The sequence below is a fragment of the Pan troglodytes genome, chromosome 5 (genome assembly GCF_028858775.2).
Source record: "Pan troglodytes isolate AG18354 chromosome 5, NHGRI_mPanTro3-v2.0_pri, whole genome shotgun sequence".
Lineage (NCBI taxonomy): Eukaryota > Metazoa > Chordata > Mammalia > Primates > Hominidae > Pan > Pan troglodytes.
This window is the reverse complement of record NC_072403.2, coordinates 24,331,578-24,348,501: the sequence shown is the minus strand read 5'-3', so window position 1 is coordinate 24,348,501 and position 16,924 is coordinate 24,331,578. Positions and strand designations below refer to the sequence as shown.

Sequence of the window (16,924 nt, the reverse complement as noted above, 5' to 3'; positions counted from 1 at the left end):
CATTTGCAAACTGCTGCTCCTTTTTTTTTGAGATGGAGTCTGGCTCTGTCCCCCAGGCTGGAGTGCAGTGGCCCGATCTCGGCTCACTGCAAGCTCCGCCTCCTGGGTTCACGCCATCCTCCTGCCTCAGCCTCCCGAGTAGCTGGGACTACAGGCGCCCATCACCACGCTTGGCTAATTTTTTGTATTTTTAGTAGAGATGTGGTTTCACCGTGTTAGCCAGGATGGTCTCGATCTCCTGACCTCGTGATCCGCCCACCTCAGCCTCCCAAAGTGCTGGGATTACAGGCATGAGCCACCGCAACTGGCTTTTTCTTAAAAGCACATTTCTTCTTGCCTTCTTTCCATGTTCTCATTACCCTACAGGGTAAGGCCCAAGAGATAGAAATCCATTCCCAGTTTTCCAAACAATATAAACTTATCAAAGAAGGTGGGAGTGAATATGAGAATAACAGCTCAATGATATTTTTGGCATGGCAATTTTGCATTCATCATGGTAGCTACCTCTTCAATATCACCACTGTGCCTTGCCCACTCCTGTTTTAATTAGTGGTTCCCTGCCTCCCACAATTATTCACACAGCCCTGCTAAATAATTTTCTTCCCTATGCCTGGCATAACAACAAACCTCAGAAGCAGGAAGGAACGCCACTTAAAGGCAGGTCAGACAATGATGTAATTGACCAATCAAGGAGAAGTGGTATTTCAAAGAGCCTTATAGAGCAAGAGCCAGGCTGATTTCTTGGGTCAGGACATTACCAGAAAACCAGAGCCACTAAAGCACGAATATCTAAATCAAAAAATTTTTTTCAAATGAATAAAAGCATGTGCCAATATTACCCCCTCCTGTTAAAGTTAAAAGTTTCATATAGAAATTTTAATTAGAAACAAATTGGAAACCAGTTTGGAAGAGGAATCTTCACCCCACCTGAGCAAAGTGCAGGTGTAGATTTTTGTATGTCTTTGCCAATTAATTTCCTATAACAGGAATTTATCATGAAGGAAACAAAGTCAACACACAAAGAACAAATTCTACGCATTAGGTGCTAGGGATGTAAAGGTGATTAAACCCAGCTCCTACTTATTAAGAGTCAACTAGTTGAGGAGGTTTTCAACAGAGGATTTCATATAATCATATGCAGGAGAATGTGTGGGTTTATGGTTTCAGCCACAAGTTCAACAGAGAGAAACGAGTTGTCTTGTTCGATCTTCCCAAGAAAAACAAAGAACAAGTTGATGAAGGGCTGGGACTCAAACTCGTAACTTCAAAAGATTTAGAAAACAATGGGACATGGCTTTCAAAGTATGCTCTTAATAAATACTCCAAGCCATGTGATCAGAAGTATCTCCAGCTATGAATAAGAAAAGTCTATTTCACTTAGATTGCTGTGTTTTGAATTCAAGAAAGAGATCTGCTCATAGATGAGAAGATCCTCATTCCACGTTGCAGAAGCATTGGTCATTTTTACTCATTTAATATATAGTTATCCATTTTTTAATAACAACTATGGTATGATGCATTAGGTTCCAAAGTACTCACCGACTGGGTAAATAGCAAATGCCAAAGTTAATAAAACTAAAACTTTAGTCCAAGACCTCCCACATACACCTAAAGGTAAAAATTATGAATTAAAATATTTACATAAATTAACTTAGGTGTCATATACCTCTTAATGGTCAAATGGTCAAGGTAACACTACCAAGAAAATTAAGATGATTGAGGTGACAAACATCGAAGTACTTTTTATAATCTGGCAAAGCAATGTGAATTCAGAACTACCACTCTAGACCCAAGTCACTTCTGACCTTATAAGAATTTCTTCCGGACAGAGACCACATCTTAGCCATCTTTATATCCCAGCATCTAACCTAGCACCTAGCAAATCATAGTCACTCAGTAGTAGAGTGGATAACTTTTCTGATTGTACGTGGAGGAGAGAAAATATTAAAGGCCTGGTTCTCATCTGTATTCACTTCCAGAAATTCACAAGCTGAAAATATTGACCATTTGTTTCAGGTAAGGAGCTTCTATAAATTAAGGTAGGCACCCCTGAAAGAAATGTTTCAGTACTTAGGGGCAATGGCTACAGATACCTATTCCCCAAAGTCCAAGTGAAAAGCATGACTTGTCTGGCAGCTTGGCCCTTTTCCCACATCCAAAATAATCAGTTGTACAAAGTAGGCTTAGTCCCAAAACTGCTCGGACTTTGTTCCTTCACTAACATCTGGGTTCAGCATGATTCCTGACCTCTATCTCAAACTGGAGATTTCAAACACCAAGAACTTCACTCTCCAAGAAAGTAATGTCATAAAGTCAAGGCCAGGGGAAACAAAGGAGCCAGGATTAGCAGAAACACTTCGGAGAAAGGATTCTGACATACATATAAATGTTTCTAAATGTCTAAAATATTGAAATGACTTTTCAAGAAGGAAATTTTAAGTGCACCTCCTCAGATGAAAAATATTCATACTACTGAAGAGAAAGACGTTTTTCAGGAAGTTAAATGGTCATACCCGGTAGATAAAATAAGCTTTTTCTTTCCAGAGAGAGCATACTCTTCTCTCTGCTGTAGAGTTTGGCTCCAAAAACCTGGTTCATAATCTGAGACCCAAAAACTGATTATTTTAAAAAGACATGTCTTAAGCTGACCTAGTTTGGAAGCCTGAATGCCTTTAAATTGCCAATGAACTGAAACCATTCATGAGAATGGGGCTTTTGAATGCTGAGAATGTTCTTTGGGGCTCAGCACAAAGATATTTGGCATAGATGACTGTAAATATTTATAAAACTCTGGGTAAATGGGCAGGATTTGACCACACTCAAGCCCGACTTCCAGCACAGTAGTGTAGGAGAAAGTTATCTAGGGTGATTGTTTGGGGTTTTGGGGGGTTTTTTTGGTCGAGTTTTGTTTGTTTTAAATAAAAAGCCAAGCAACCCAATTCTACTACTCAACATCTTTTTCACGTTCACTATATATGTTTACCTTTTTTTAATCAAGATAATTAATTAGTCAGAGACTACTTTTGAAACTGAGGTTTTTCCCTTTCCCACTTTTCTAAGTTTATGCCCACGACAAAAAAAAAAAAAAAAAAAAAATGCCAGTCAAAGGTGTGCAAGGGCAGAGCAGGAGTTGTGTGAAACCATGACCTTGGATTTCATAATACAATTATCTACAAGTGGCTTTGTGGATCTGCTATAGGTTTTTCTCCCCCTCAAGATAGTTTTAGAAGTATTTAAGGCACTGCTGTCCATGAAAAGGACCCAGGTTGTGAAGGAAAGATAAACTAAGGAGAAGGAGGGACTCACAGAGGGATTTGATGTGAAAGGGACCAAGAGGCTCATTTCAGTGAAAGCTGCGGCAGACAGATACTCTAATTAGCCAGCAACTCAGTTAGGACTGGCTAGGTTCCTTTTGCCTCTTACCCACACCCTAAAAACTGAGTCATCCCAAAGTTCATTTATTTTGCTTCTGGGCACAGACACCCCCTAATCTGCTTCCTCAGAAATGTTAGATACATTGCCATTTAATTTATACCTCTCAATGTTCAAATAAACGTCCAGAAATGCCAAATCGGAAGAGCAGAGATAGTCCTGTTAAGAGACTCAGAGCTAATGTTTTGATAAGATACATGTGGCAGAAAGCAATATGAAACTGACAGTCTGTTATGAGAACATGAAAAAAGAACATTTCCCAGAGAAGGGAATTAATTTCTGGGAAATCTTTATGTGAATAGTATATATGCATGAGGAGTAGACTTACAGCAGGATCCTTGAAACTCATGAGAAAAACAAAAGGTGTTTTAGAAAGAATAAGCAAAAGATACCTACCTTTTCCCTGCAGAAACGACAATCAGTTCGATTTTAACTTAAATTTGAGAATGGCTCTCGTAGTATCAGAGTTTCACTGTTTCATTAGCAATTACCTGATAAAATAAGCACTATAATGCATAATCCGAGATTATGCCAACTTTTGGTCTCCCCTTAAGACCTAGGGAGAGGTCTGGTCTAATCTCGGATTCTACAATACATTCTATTATAGAAACTGTTTTATTAGAAATGAAACTACTTTCCTTTAACAAAGGCATTTTTCTTCTAAGTTAACAGGTGTTTAAGGCATTCAGAATGAATTCAGTTCTGTATGGTTTGAGCACTAGAGACAGAAAATCGAAAAATTGTGGTGTCACAGATAGTTTCCTGTTCTTTTTCCTTAGTCCAGCAACACCATTCCGGTCTTGCAACGCCTGTAGCCTTTAAAAAGCTCGCTAAACCTACCTGGCAGCAGACCTGCGTTCCTCCGTCGCCGGGCTTCTCAGTAGCCTCCCTCGCGCTCACCGCCAGTCCGGGCTGCTGGCACACCGGACAGGAGGAGCTCTTCCATTCTCTCCGCTTTCCTCCGTGCTCTGCGGCTGACAGCTTTACACTTTGCAAGACTGCAACAGGACTCGCGCTCCCAGACCTACGGGTCGGGAGGAGGCGGAGTCCCCGACCGCCTCCTAGCCTTGACTGGCAGCTGCGATGCCCGGGACTGTTGCAGCGGGAGCGTGGGGCACAGCTCGCCAGCAGCGGTAGCAGCGCGTTTATTTATACAGGAAGCTCAGGCGCCGCACTTCCTACTTCCCATGTGGGTCGTACTTCAGCTGCAGGTGTTGGCCTTAACCCTATCCGAACCCGGGCGCGCTGCACCGACTCTACTGCTTGTCAGGACCTGTCTCTTGTTCTCCTGGGACCGCTGTTGCAGGAATTCAGAGCAGGGGGTGCAGGCAGCTGCCCCTAGCGCACTTCTTCTGCCCAGATAGGGACAGCTCACCTCTTGGCCTTAAGCGCCTGCTACCTCTCTGTCTGTACATATCCTCACAGGCCACCTTTCTTTATTTTCTCCCTCCTTCCCAGCTCTTTAAATCTCTTTCTTCTACTTCTAACAGCCCAGACCTGCCTTCCCACGTGGCAGACAACTGTTTTATAGAAACACTTCCCATGCACATCTCATCAAAAAACAGCTTGTACCTCACTTGTCCTTTTGCATCTAATGATGAAATTAGAATACCTGTGAATCAAATCGGGAATAATCTTAGTTTACCTCATAAAATACAGACACTTCTTGATGAAACAATGATTTCACTTGAAGTGCTTTGTAACTTAACTGGTTGTACCCTCAATTAAACAAAAATGTAACAAAATAATCCAGAAGCTGTGAGGTATTATGAAGTGCTTCCTTGCTCCAAACCCTTGGACACTTCATTTGTGTGACATTCATAATGAATCGCATACCTACTCATTCCCCATATCCCCCATAGATCACAATCACCTAAGTCTGCTGAACATTGCCATTTAGGAATGTCGCTCTGACACAAGAATCTGTGTTCACTCTGCAATCCCTCTCTACTTTTGCAACCACTGTCAGGAATGTGCTTCCTAAAAGGAAGGGACTCACAGGCCCTTTGTGGAAAGGATCTGTGCACGCCAACAGGCACCATTCCAAACGACACAAGCAAACATTGCTTCTCAGCCCTCCAAGTTGAAGAAAACCTCTAGGTCAAAGCAAAGTGCTGAATAACACAGTGTATCTACATGTGCCATGCTAGGGCAGGTAGGAGGACCAGCTCACCAGTCAGGGAGGAAGAGAAAAAGGACAGGGGCAATAAGATGATAAAAGAACCCACAGTAGGATATTTGAGCTTGAAAAGTCTTCCTAGCTATTTTAGCAAATAACCTGATTTTAAAAATAAGGAAACTGGGCTGGGTGCGGTGGCTCACATCTGTAATCCCAACACTTTGAGAGGCCAAGGCGGGCAGATCATCTGGGGTCAGGAGTTCAAGACCAGCCTGGCCAACATGGTGAAACCCCGTCTCTACTAAAAATACAAAAAATTAGCTGGGCGTGGTGGTGGGCGCCTATAATCTCAGCTACTCGAGAGGCTGAGGCAGGTGAATCGCTTGAACCTGGGAGGCAGAGGCTGCAGTGAGCCGAGATTGCGCCATTGCACTCCAGCCTGGGTAACAAGAGCGAAACTCTGTCTCAAAAAAAAATAAAAAATAAAAAATAAGGAAACTGATGTCCAGGAAGATTTAAGAGATTGGCCCAAACCAGACACAGGCCAAGCTAGAATGAGACCTAAATCTGAGTTACATGAGGAAGGTGAATGTAAATAAAAACCATCCCAAAGGAAGTCCAACCTTCAGATTTAGCAATGGCTTAGGTTCTGAGATAATCTATTTCAAGGAATTTTCTTGGTATAGTGACCATTTTGGTGGACAGGAACTAGGAAAGATAAAAAGCAACCTCTAAGAGGTTAGTTTATTCATTGGTGTTGATGCAAATCTCCTGAGCCTTAAACCAAAGTTCAACACAGAGTCCACTTTTCAAATTACCATTCATAAATTATAATCTCTTGTTAACAGGATAAGGGAAGAAGCTGCTGCCACTATGAATGAGAACATAAGCACGAATAGTGCTGCCTATTATCCCACATATTTTGCACAACTGAGTAACATCACCGCTGATTATTTTCAACCATGCAACTATGCAAATTTTTTTTAAATTGCAGTCAAAATTTAATAAGACTAAATAAACATGTTGAATGCTATAATGTTATGTGAACAAACTCTCTCAGATCTTCCTAAGGAGTCTACAGTGTGAATGGATATTCATTCTCGGGAGCATTTATTGATCTCCTCCCAGACAATCTGCTAGGTTCTATTAAGATAATGATATTAGACATGGTCTCCCTGTCCTCAAAGACCTCTCAATCCAGGGAAGGAGTAAGACAAGCAAATCAATTATCAGGGTACTGACAGTTGTACCCAATGTGTGAGTGATACATAATGTGTGATATGATAGACTTAAGCATGATGTGCTATTGGGAGCACAGAGAAGAAGAATTTAAAGGAAAGGAGTTGATGAAAAGAATCAAGTCTTCTCTGAGAAGGTGATTATATTAATCTGTTCTCACATTGCTATAAAGAAATAACTGAAACTGGGTAATTTATAAAGAAAAGAAGTTCAATTGGCTCATGGTTCTGCAGCTGCACAGGAAGCATGGCTGGGGAGCCCTCAGGGAGGTTACAATCATGGTAGAAGGTGAAGGGGAAGCAGGCACGCATGTCTTACGTGACTGGAACAGAAGCAAGGTGGGGTGGGGCGGGGAAATGCCACACATGTTTAAACAACTAGGTCTCTCAAGAACTTATTGTCACAAAAAACAGCACCAGGAGATAGTGCTAAACCATTTATGAGAACTCTGTCCCTATGGTCCAATTACCTCCCACCAGGCCCCACCTCCAACATCGGGGATTACAATTCGACCATGAGATTTGGCTGAGGACACAGATCCAAACCATATCAGTGATTTAAATCTGTGTCTTCAAGTAGCCCAATAGGTGTGGTAGAGAAGGGTAAACCAGGCTGAGCAAACAGCTAAAACAAAGGCTTAGACATGAGACTCTAGGTGAAGTTTTTCATAATTCAGACAGGGTTGATACATCCAGAATAAATGAATGAGGGTCTGAGCTAATGCAGTGACAACTGCCATGCAAAGGAAGGGAACCAATGGAGAGAGATTTCAGAAACAGAAGTGATGGAACTTGGTATCTGATTGGATGTTATATTAGTCCATTCTCACATTGCTATAAAGAAATACCTGAAACTGGGTAACTTATAAAGAAAAGAGATTTAATTGGCTCACAGTACTGCAGGCTTTATAGGCTTTAAGCATGATGCTGGCATCTGTTTGGCCCTCTGGAGAGGCCTGTCACATGGTCAAAGTAGGTGCAAGAGAGTGTTTCGGGGGGAGGGGGGAGGGAGGCGGTGCTACACACCTTTAAATGACCAGCTCTCACAAGAACTCACTATCCCCAGGACAGTACCTAGGGGGATGGTGCTAAACCATTCTTGAGAAATTTGCCCCCACGATGCAATCACCTCCTACCAGGCCCCACCTCCAACAATGAGGATTACATTTCAATATGAGATTTGGGCAGGGACACACATCAAAACTATATCAGATGCAGGGGGATAAGAGAAAAAGAATAGCCCCAACTGCTGGCACCACTAAGAGGGGGAATAAAAGAGAAATGATGGTAAGGAAACCATGATAATTCAAATTAAGATCTATAGAATCAGAAGTGCCTCTGGGGCATACTGGAAAAACTGACCAGCAGGCTATCAACAGAGAGAGATCTAGGGTGGAGAGTCATTTGGGAATTGCCATCATTTAGGTGGTGGCCATAGATGAGATTACCAAAAGCTAAGACAACCCACATGCTATAGAGGGAAGCAGAGGATTTGGACCTTGGCAAACTCCACTACCCACTCATTATTATGTAACCTTAATGAAGTTATTTAATATACCTGAAACTCAGTTTTCTCATCTATAAAATAAGAATGATGACATTCATCTCATAGGCTGTTGTGAGGGTAAAAGTGGTTTTTTTAAGTAGCTACCAAAGTGCCTGATACACGGAGATGCCTGCACGATACAAATCTTGATGGGCCGGGGTGGTGGTTGGGGTGGAGGCAGTGACTGGCAGCTCCTGGAATTGTGTACTGCACAACCTGCTCAGCTGTACACCATGGTCCTGGCCTGATACACATTAGGAACTCAGTCAGTGTTATTTATCTAAGAAAGGGAAAGGGGAAGGAAAAGAAAGGGTTAAAAAAAAGAGAACCCAAAAGAACATCAGTATTTAAAGGGTAGGTAAAAAAGGGAGCCCTCAAACAAGTCTAAGAAAAAATTGCTTATTTTATACTACAAAAATAAAGGTAGGCCAGGCACAGTGGCTCACGCCTGTAATCCTAGCACTTTGGGAAAATCGCATGGCCTAAGCCCAGGCATTCAAGATTAGCCTGAGCACCTGTGATAGTGAGACCCTGTCTCTACAAACAATAAGAAATACATTAACAAGACATGGCAGCACATACCTGTAGTCCCAGCTACCCAGGAGGCTGAGGCAGGAGGATCACTTGAGCCCAGGAGGTCGAGGCTGCTGTGAGCTGTGATCACACCACTGCACTCCAAGCCTGCGCAACAGAGTGAGACCCTGTCTCAAATAAATAAATAAATACATATATTTTTTTAAAAAATAAGTAAATGTAACATTTCATATTTCAAACTGAAATGTAAAATCCAGACACTATAATCTACAAAAATATTTTTTAACTTTCTGAGCAATGACATATTACAAATTGTTCACCAGAGATTGTGCCTGTAATCCTAGCACTTTGGGAGGCCAAGGCAGGTGAATCATTTGAGGTCAGGAGTTCAAGACCAGCCTGGCCAATGGCTCACGCCTGTAATCCTAGCACTTTGGGAGGCTAAGGCAGGTGAATCATTTGAGGTCAGGCGTTCAAGACCAGCCTGGCCAACATGGTGAAACCTTATCTCTACTAAAAATACAAAAATTAGCCAGGTATGGTGGCACATGCCTGTAATCCCAGCTACTCAGGAATCTGAGGCAGGAAAATTGTTTGAACCAGGAGGCAGAGGTTGCAGTGAGCCGTGATCACGCACCACTGCACTCCAGCCTGGGCAACAAAGCAAGACTCTGTCTCAAAAAAAAAAAAAAAATTGTATTAACTGATAATATACCTAAAGTCATATAAAAGCAAATCAAAATAAATCTAAAACATACTTAAAGTTTTCCCTGCATGTGAGGCCAAAAAATAAATATAATTTACAGATCCTATATATGTGTAAGATACTGAAATAATATATATCATACTACATAATATATAACATATAATAGGTATATATTATAAAGTGCATTCTACCCCTATATAAGAATCAACAAGTAGAATTTCTTCTTTGGAAAATTATTCTCTTTAATCAATAAAGAAAAGTCTAGAGTTGTTCTTGATATTATCCTTCTATTCTACCTTAGTACCTATGTTAGAAACACATACCTTAGACTTTACATCTTCCTTACATCCTGTGGTTAAAACATAATTTTTTTAATGGTTTGTTCGGTCTCAATAAATCAGCTGTAAGAATGCAAGTATTGGGAAACCAGCTTCTGCAATAGATGCAGATCTCTCTCCACAGGAACAGATATAAGGCAAAGGTCATGGTGTTCTGACAGTTTGGTCATTTCTCATTTCCAAACAGCTACAATTTAATTTGCATTTTTCTATTGCATCTAACGGGGTGGATCTTATTCGTTCAGCATTATTGAGTGTTTCACATCTAGAACTAAGCGTAAGATAATACAAAATAAGACTATTACAAAATAGTATGATAGAAACTATGCCAGAGATGTATTCAGGGTAGCACAGCAGTCAAAGAACAGATATCGAACTACATAGAAAGTGAAACTGTGGGCCGGGCACGGTAGCTCATGCCTGTAATCCCAGCACTTTGGGAGGCCAAGGCAGGTGGATCACAAGGCTAGGAGATCGAGACCAGCCTGACCAACATGGTGAAACCCTGTGTCTACTAAAAATACAAAAATTAGCTCGGCATAGTGGCGCATGCCTGTAATCCCAGCTACTTGGGAGGCTGAGGCAGGAGAATCACTTGAACCCAGGAGGCAGAGTTTGCAGTGAGCTGAGATTGTGCCACTGCACTCCAACCTGGTGACAGAGCGAGACTCTGTCTCAAAAAAAAAAAAAAAAAAAAAGAAAGAAAAAAAAAAAGAAAGTAAAACTGTGACCAGAGGACATCATCCAGTTACATACACATATATAGGACATACACATATAGGATATACATCCAGTCATGTAGTATGATAACATAAGTTTCACAAAACTTGAGACATGTCATCTTGGTTATATTTCATACTTAACATGAAGTATCTCAATGCCTTACAGAGCAAGTCAAAACCAACTGGGACCCAACAAGAAAAAACAGAATCATGTCCAACTGCCATTGCCATTATTCCACATGAGAGCCCATAATGACTCAGGATAGAGAGCTGAATGAGAGAGCAAGACTCCACGGGATTCTGTCGTCCAGGACTCTCATATCCTATATGACACCACTAGCAAGTTAGGGTTAAGGACCAATGAGATCGTGGAGTTCAGCACCTCACTCTCTCCAGAAAAAAATGATTCTGCACTAGCCCTGAATTAAAATTCTCCACTAGAGAGTCAGATGAAATTGTCTTGATAATCCTTATGTTTGCAAGGTTTACGGTAATCCTGCTATTACTGTCACCTCCAAATTCCTGCATAAGATAATCAATTTTGGGGGTAAAAAATCCCCAGTGTTCCCGTAGTCATCACCACAGCCAATGTATTAACTAGTTTACAGGAAATGAAGCACTTCGTACTGTGCATTTGCATCCAGCATTGACACAGAGGACTGCCCTGAATTAAGATTCAAATTACTTCTTGGCTTAACAGATGGGGAACTCAATTCTTGGAATTCAGACTCCACCCTACAGACACCAAATTAGTCACAGATAGGAATATTATAGATGTTAACTTTCCAGCAGGACTTTATTTTGAAAGGCACCTTAAAAACGTGTTTTCTCTATGACAGAAATGTCACGTCCTTCTTTTCTCCACCTTCTCCTTTCCCCATCTCCTCCCTCTTCCCGCAAAATAGTGACTCACCAAGTCCCCAATGAAACCAGGAAACCAGACAGAGTTAACAAACACTACCATCTGCAACAGATCAAAGAAACAAAAGTGAAAACGTGGAAGCCAAGGATGGATGGAGTATGGAGAGGAGCAGAGAACCACTGCGTGGGGAAATAAATGCAGGTACCTCAAGGGGGAGGGACCCTGTCCTGGATCCTACAGGAGACACAATATCCCCTATGCTGGCAAAGTCTATTTCCCTTCTACAGTTACTACTGGGTACCTGCCACCCTCCATACCCTGCATACCTATACCTTGAGAATATGTCTCAAGAGGGTTGGCTGTTGTTTCAATACATCTCCCCACAGCACATGTCACAGGACAGCCCTCGAGAAACATCTCGTGGCCTTAGCTAGTGCAGCAACAACCACAGACTCTGTGTGCCACCACGTTTACATCTCCAACAAAAAGGAACCTTGGAGAGGTCCTTCTTACATATCAGCAGTCCTGAAATAGATCTTTCTCATTCCCCTGAAAAGGAGTCACATTCAGATTAAACACATGACCGTGGGTTTAAATAAGCAATCATCACAGTCAAGTGACATGTCTTTGCAAAGCACCTTTTTCCAAGGGTCTCGAAAATAACTTTTAAATTCTTATTACGCCTGATCAACAAAACCATGCTAATCTCATGAAAGTCACCATGTCCCCAGATGCAAGGAATTATCTCAGAAGGCCAATAGTGAAGAAAAACACCTTGCCCAGGGTCATCTCCACTCCAATGCACAGTCTTTTCCTCCCTCCTCCAGCCCAGCTTCCTGTATTCCTCTTCTGTGGCACGTATAAAGCACTCTCATTGTTTACATGCCCATCTCCTTCAACAGTCCTGCAAGAAGAGTGTCATCATACGTATTTTTTTTTTACTTTCTATTCACATCAGCTCCTCACTCACCTATTTTCCTAGGGGGTCTTCTAACCATTTGCATTTTTCTCTGTGCTCCTTCATCAGACTATGTATGATACACACACACACACACACATCCCCCTATCTTAACTCTATGAACCATCTATTTATTCCCTCTATCCATTTTGTTTTAGTACAGCTTATATTTTTTCCTGACAATTTATAAGAGCTCTTTGTAAATTATTGTTAATAGTACTTTTCCTGCAGTATATTTTACAAATACTTTTTCCAGACATAGCTGATGTCTATTGATTTAACATTACTGCTGCCACACAATGGGTTTTGACTGCATATATCTGATATTTATTCCTTTTCTTATATAGTTCCTGGGTTTTCCATCCTTTAAAAGGTTTCCTAAGCTTTAGCTTGTACATGTGTGTTTTTCTGGATTTTCCTGTGAAATGGTAATTTGTTAAATTTGTTTTTCATCCATCAGGGAATTCACTTTGTATCATTTATGATGAGTCCTGTTGTATTTTAACCAGATAGAGAACTACCTATGCCAGAATAATTTGTTAACTCATGATTTTTCCACTGAATTGGACTACAATATGTATCAAATATTATCTGTATTCTGATTTATCTACTCTGAAGCAACTATTTTTGAATCTATTCTGTTCTAATGTTTGTGTATTGCTAAGCCAATACTATCTTGATTACAGTGACTTTATAGCATTCTTATTTTTCATACTTTTCTTGAATAGGGCATTTGACAATATAAAACTTTATAGTCATTTTATGTAATTTTTGAACACTAAGTTGCTATTCTATTCTGAATTGCAAGAACTTTATTTTATTTTTAGAGTTTTATCATATCATTTAAGGGAACACATATCCCCATTTCTTAGTGCTCACTGGTAAAACAGAAGATTTCAATTCATATATTTATCTTGCATCCAGCCATTTTCCCAAATATTTTACCAATTCTACTAGAGTGGCTTTTTAAATTTAGTCTCATGTTTGGTGGTATGTGCACAATCATGTCAGCAACAACAACAAAAAAGATGCTTTTATTTTTTATTTTCCAGTAAATATATCAAAAACACAACTTTTTGTCTTGTTGCATTTGTTAGAACACCAAAGGTAATGATAAATTTAAAAAAACTGATCATAGGCTTTCCTATCTAGATTCTTATGTAATTGTTTTAATAGTTCATCATTTATAATGAAGTTTGCTAGTTTTTTCACAAACAGTCTTTATTACGTTTAAGTAATTTCCTTCTATTCCTCCTTAAGAGTTTTATTAGGAATAGTACTTTATTAGGAATAGAACTTCATCAGATGGCTTTTAGAGACTATTGATACAATCAATATTACTAATCTTTTATAGTTTTTATATAATGGACTAAGTGGCTGGATTTTCTGATATGAAACCAATTTCATATTCCTGGAATAATACTTTCTTGATCATATTGTAATATCCTATACTGGTATTCAAGATATGCTGGCTTCATAAAGCAAATTGGGGGAATACTTATTTTTTTCTATAATCTGGGATAGGTTGAATAACATTGTAATTATCTGACTTTTAAAGACAGAATGACCATAAATTTCTCATTCAAACCAGGACACTTTGACAATGAAAGAAGATGCTAATAAATAATGGAAATGATGGAACTTTTAAAATATACACTAATTGACAAAATAATTGGTTTTATTGTATTGTTGGACTAATAAAATAGTTCAAAAATGATCTTCAAAAATAAAACTTTTCTTAAACTTGTTTTTTAAGAGATGGGATCTCATTCTGTTGCCCAGTCTGAAGTGCAGTGGTGGAATCATATCTTACTGCAGCCTTGAACAATTCTCCAGCCTTAGGACTACAGGCACATGCCACCATGCCCAGCTAATTTTTTAAATTTTTTGTAGAGATGGGGTCCCACTGTATTACCGAGTCTGGTCTCAAGAAATACTCCCACCTCGACCTCCCAAAGCACTGGGATTACAGGCATGAGCCACCACACCCAAGCTAAAATATTTTTATATTGATTAATGTTTATATTAAAAACATAACAAGGGGCTGGGGGGCCCATGCCTCTAATCCCAGCACTTTGGAAGCCCGAGGTGGGTGGATCAACTGAGGTCAGGAGTTCAAGACCAGCCTGCCCAACACGGCGAGACCCTATCTCTACTAAAAATACAAAAATTATTCTGGTGTGGTGGTGTGCGCCTGTAATACCAGCTACTTGGGAGACTGAGGCACGAGAATCGCTTGAACCCAGGAGGCGAAGCTTGCAGTGAGCCTAGATGGTGCCACTGCACTCCAGCCTGGGCAACAATGTGAGACTCTGTCTCAAAAAAAAAAGTATATATATATATATATACACATATATATATATGTGTATATATATGTATATATATGTATATATATATACACACACACGTATATATATACACATATATATATACACACACATAAAAAAATACATATATATATAAAACAAGGTAAATAATTATTCTTGGCACATATTCAGATACTTTCATCAGTTTATCACTAATACTGACTCATTGCTATTTTTATGAAGAATGTTATATTTTCAATATGATATCTTTCATTTTTTAATTTTTATTTTTTAGAGATAGGATCTCCATCTATTGTCCAGGCTGGAGTACAGTAGCAAGATCATAGCTTAGTGCAGCCTCAAACTCCTGGGCTCAAGAGATCCTGCCATCTCAGCCTCTGTAGTAACTAGGACTATGATCATATGCCACCATGTCTGGCTAATTTTTGAATTGTTTTGTTGTTGTTCTTGTTTTGTAAGAAACAAGGTCTCACTACGTTGCCCAGGCTGGTCTTGAACTTCTCCTGGCCTCATGCAGTTCTCTCACTTTGGCCTCTCAAAGTGCTGGGATTACAGGCATGAGCCACTGCGCCTGGTCAATATCTTTAATTTACTAAATATTCCTTTAATCTTCTTCAAAGGTACATTTCATAGTTAATAAATTTGAAATTGTGACACCTTCAATTGACTCTTTTCTGTAAATAATAATTGTAATTGAGAACATACTCTATCTTCAGTGCTCCAGTATCTAGCAAGCTTGGGGAAAATTCTACTAAATATATTATTAATATTCCTATTTTTTAGCCAGACATGGTGGCGCCCACCTGTAATCTTGGGAGTCTGAGGTATGAGAATCGCTTGAACCCAGGAGGCGGAGGTTGCAGTGAGCTGAGATTGCGCCACTGCACTCCAGCCTGGGTGACAGAGTGAGACTCCGTCTCAAAAAAAAAAAAAAAAAAAAAATCTATTTTTATATTGAATTACAGTTGACCCTGAACAACACAGGTTTGAGCTGCATGGGTCCATTTATGTGTGGATTTTCTTCCACCTCTGCCACCCCTGAGACAGCAAGACCAATCTGTCACTCCTCAACCTACTCAACATGAAGACCACAAGAATGAAGACCTTTATGATGATCCACTTCCACTTAATCAATAGTAAATATGTTTTTCTCTTCCCATTTGGGGATTGGAATTTAGCATCCTACAATCCTTTAATTCCTTAATCTTCCATCGTCACTCCAATCGCCCAAATCTGAGTCATTTCATCATTCCCATTCTCTGCTCACCTTGCTCCTTTTTCTTTGAGACAGGGTCTCGTTCTGTCACCCAGGCTTGAATGCAGTGGTACCATCTCAGCTCACTGCAGCCTCAAATTCCCAGGCTCAAGTGCTCCTCCTGCCTCAGCCTCCCTAGTAGCTTGGACCCCAAGTGCCACCATCCACCACGCCTAGATAATTTTTTTAATTGTTATTTGAAGAGACAGAGTTCTCCCTATGTTGCCCAGGCGAATCTCAAACTCCTGGCCTCAAGTGATCCTCCTGCCTTGGCCTCCCAAAGTACAGGGATTATGGGCATGAGCCACCATGCCTGGCTGAAATGTTTTTTAATACAGAATCCCAGGCCCCACTTCAGACCTATTGAATCAAAATCTCTGGGAGATGTTGATATCTAAAGCTTCCTAGGAAGTTTGTGATGAAGCCAATCCATAGATTGACATTAAGCTTCCACGGGGCTATCCTACTGATTGTACTTTTTTCCAGGACACAATGAAAGGGATTTCTTCACTGAGGGGAAATCTAGGTTGGATGGCCTGCCTTTACAGTGTATTCCAATTGTTTCTTTGTCGTCGACTTGAACCCGAAGCCTGTCAGTGTTGCTTATGCTCCATTTTTGTCTCACTATGGCACTCAGGGCTCAACAATTTCATGCACTTGGAGAGGAGTCCCCTCTCCAAGGATTCCCACCAGGTAGTCCAGAAATGACCACAATGGATGCACATGTGAATCCTGCTCATGGCACCTCTGCCGACATGAAGCGCACACCATTTCTTAATTTCCCCACTAATATTGTCAGGCTACTTCTCTTTATCCTCCACGGCCCTCCTGCTTCATTTATAATGACTTTATGTTAGCCAAAATAAATGTTTCTTTACTTCTGCCCT

General features: G+C 40.4%; 1 protein-coding gene across 3 annotated transcripts in view; it reads right to left on the bottom strand.

The window, feature by feature from the left end:
• RNF144B (ring finger protein 144B) overlaps positions 1-16,924 on the bottom strand; it is a 188,909-nt gene that overhangs the window by 74,323 nt on the left and 97,662 nt on the right. Inside the window, exon 1 of one of the 3 annotated variants that reach the window (XM_054685628.2) lies at positions 8,918-8,977. The exons of 1 other annotated variant lie outside the window; for it this stretch is intronic. The gene's annotated coding sequence lies outside the window, so the exon portion shown is untranslated. Of the gene's footprint in view, positions 1-4,272; positions 4,565-8,917; positions 8,978-16,924 lie in introns of those variants that run through there. One more of the 3 variants, XM_009450579.5, reaches the window with a different exon arrangement.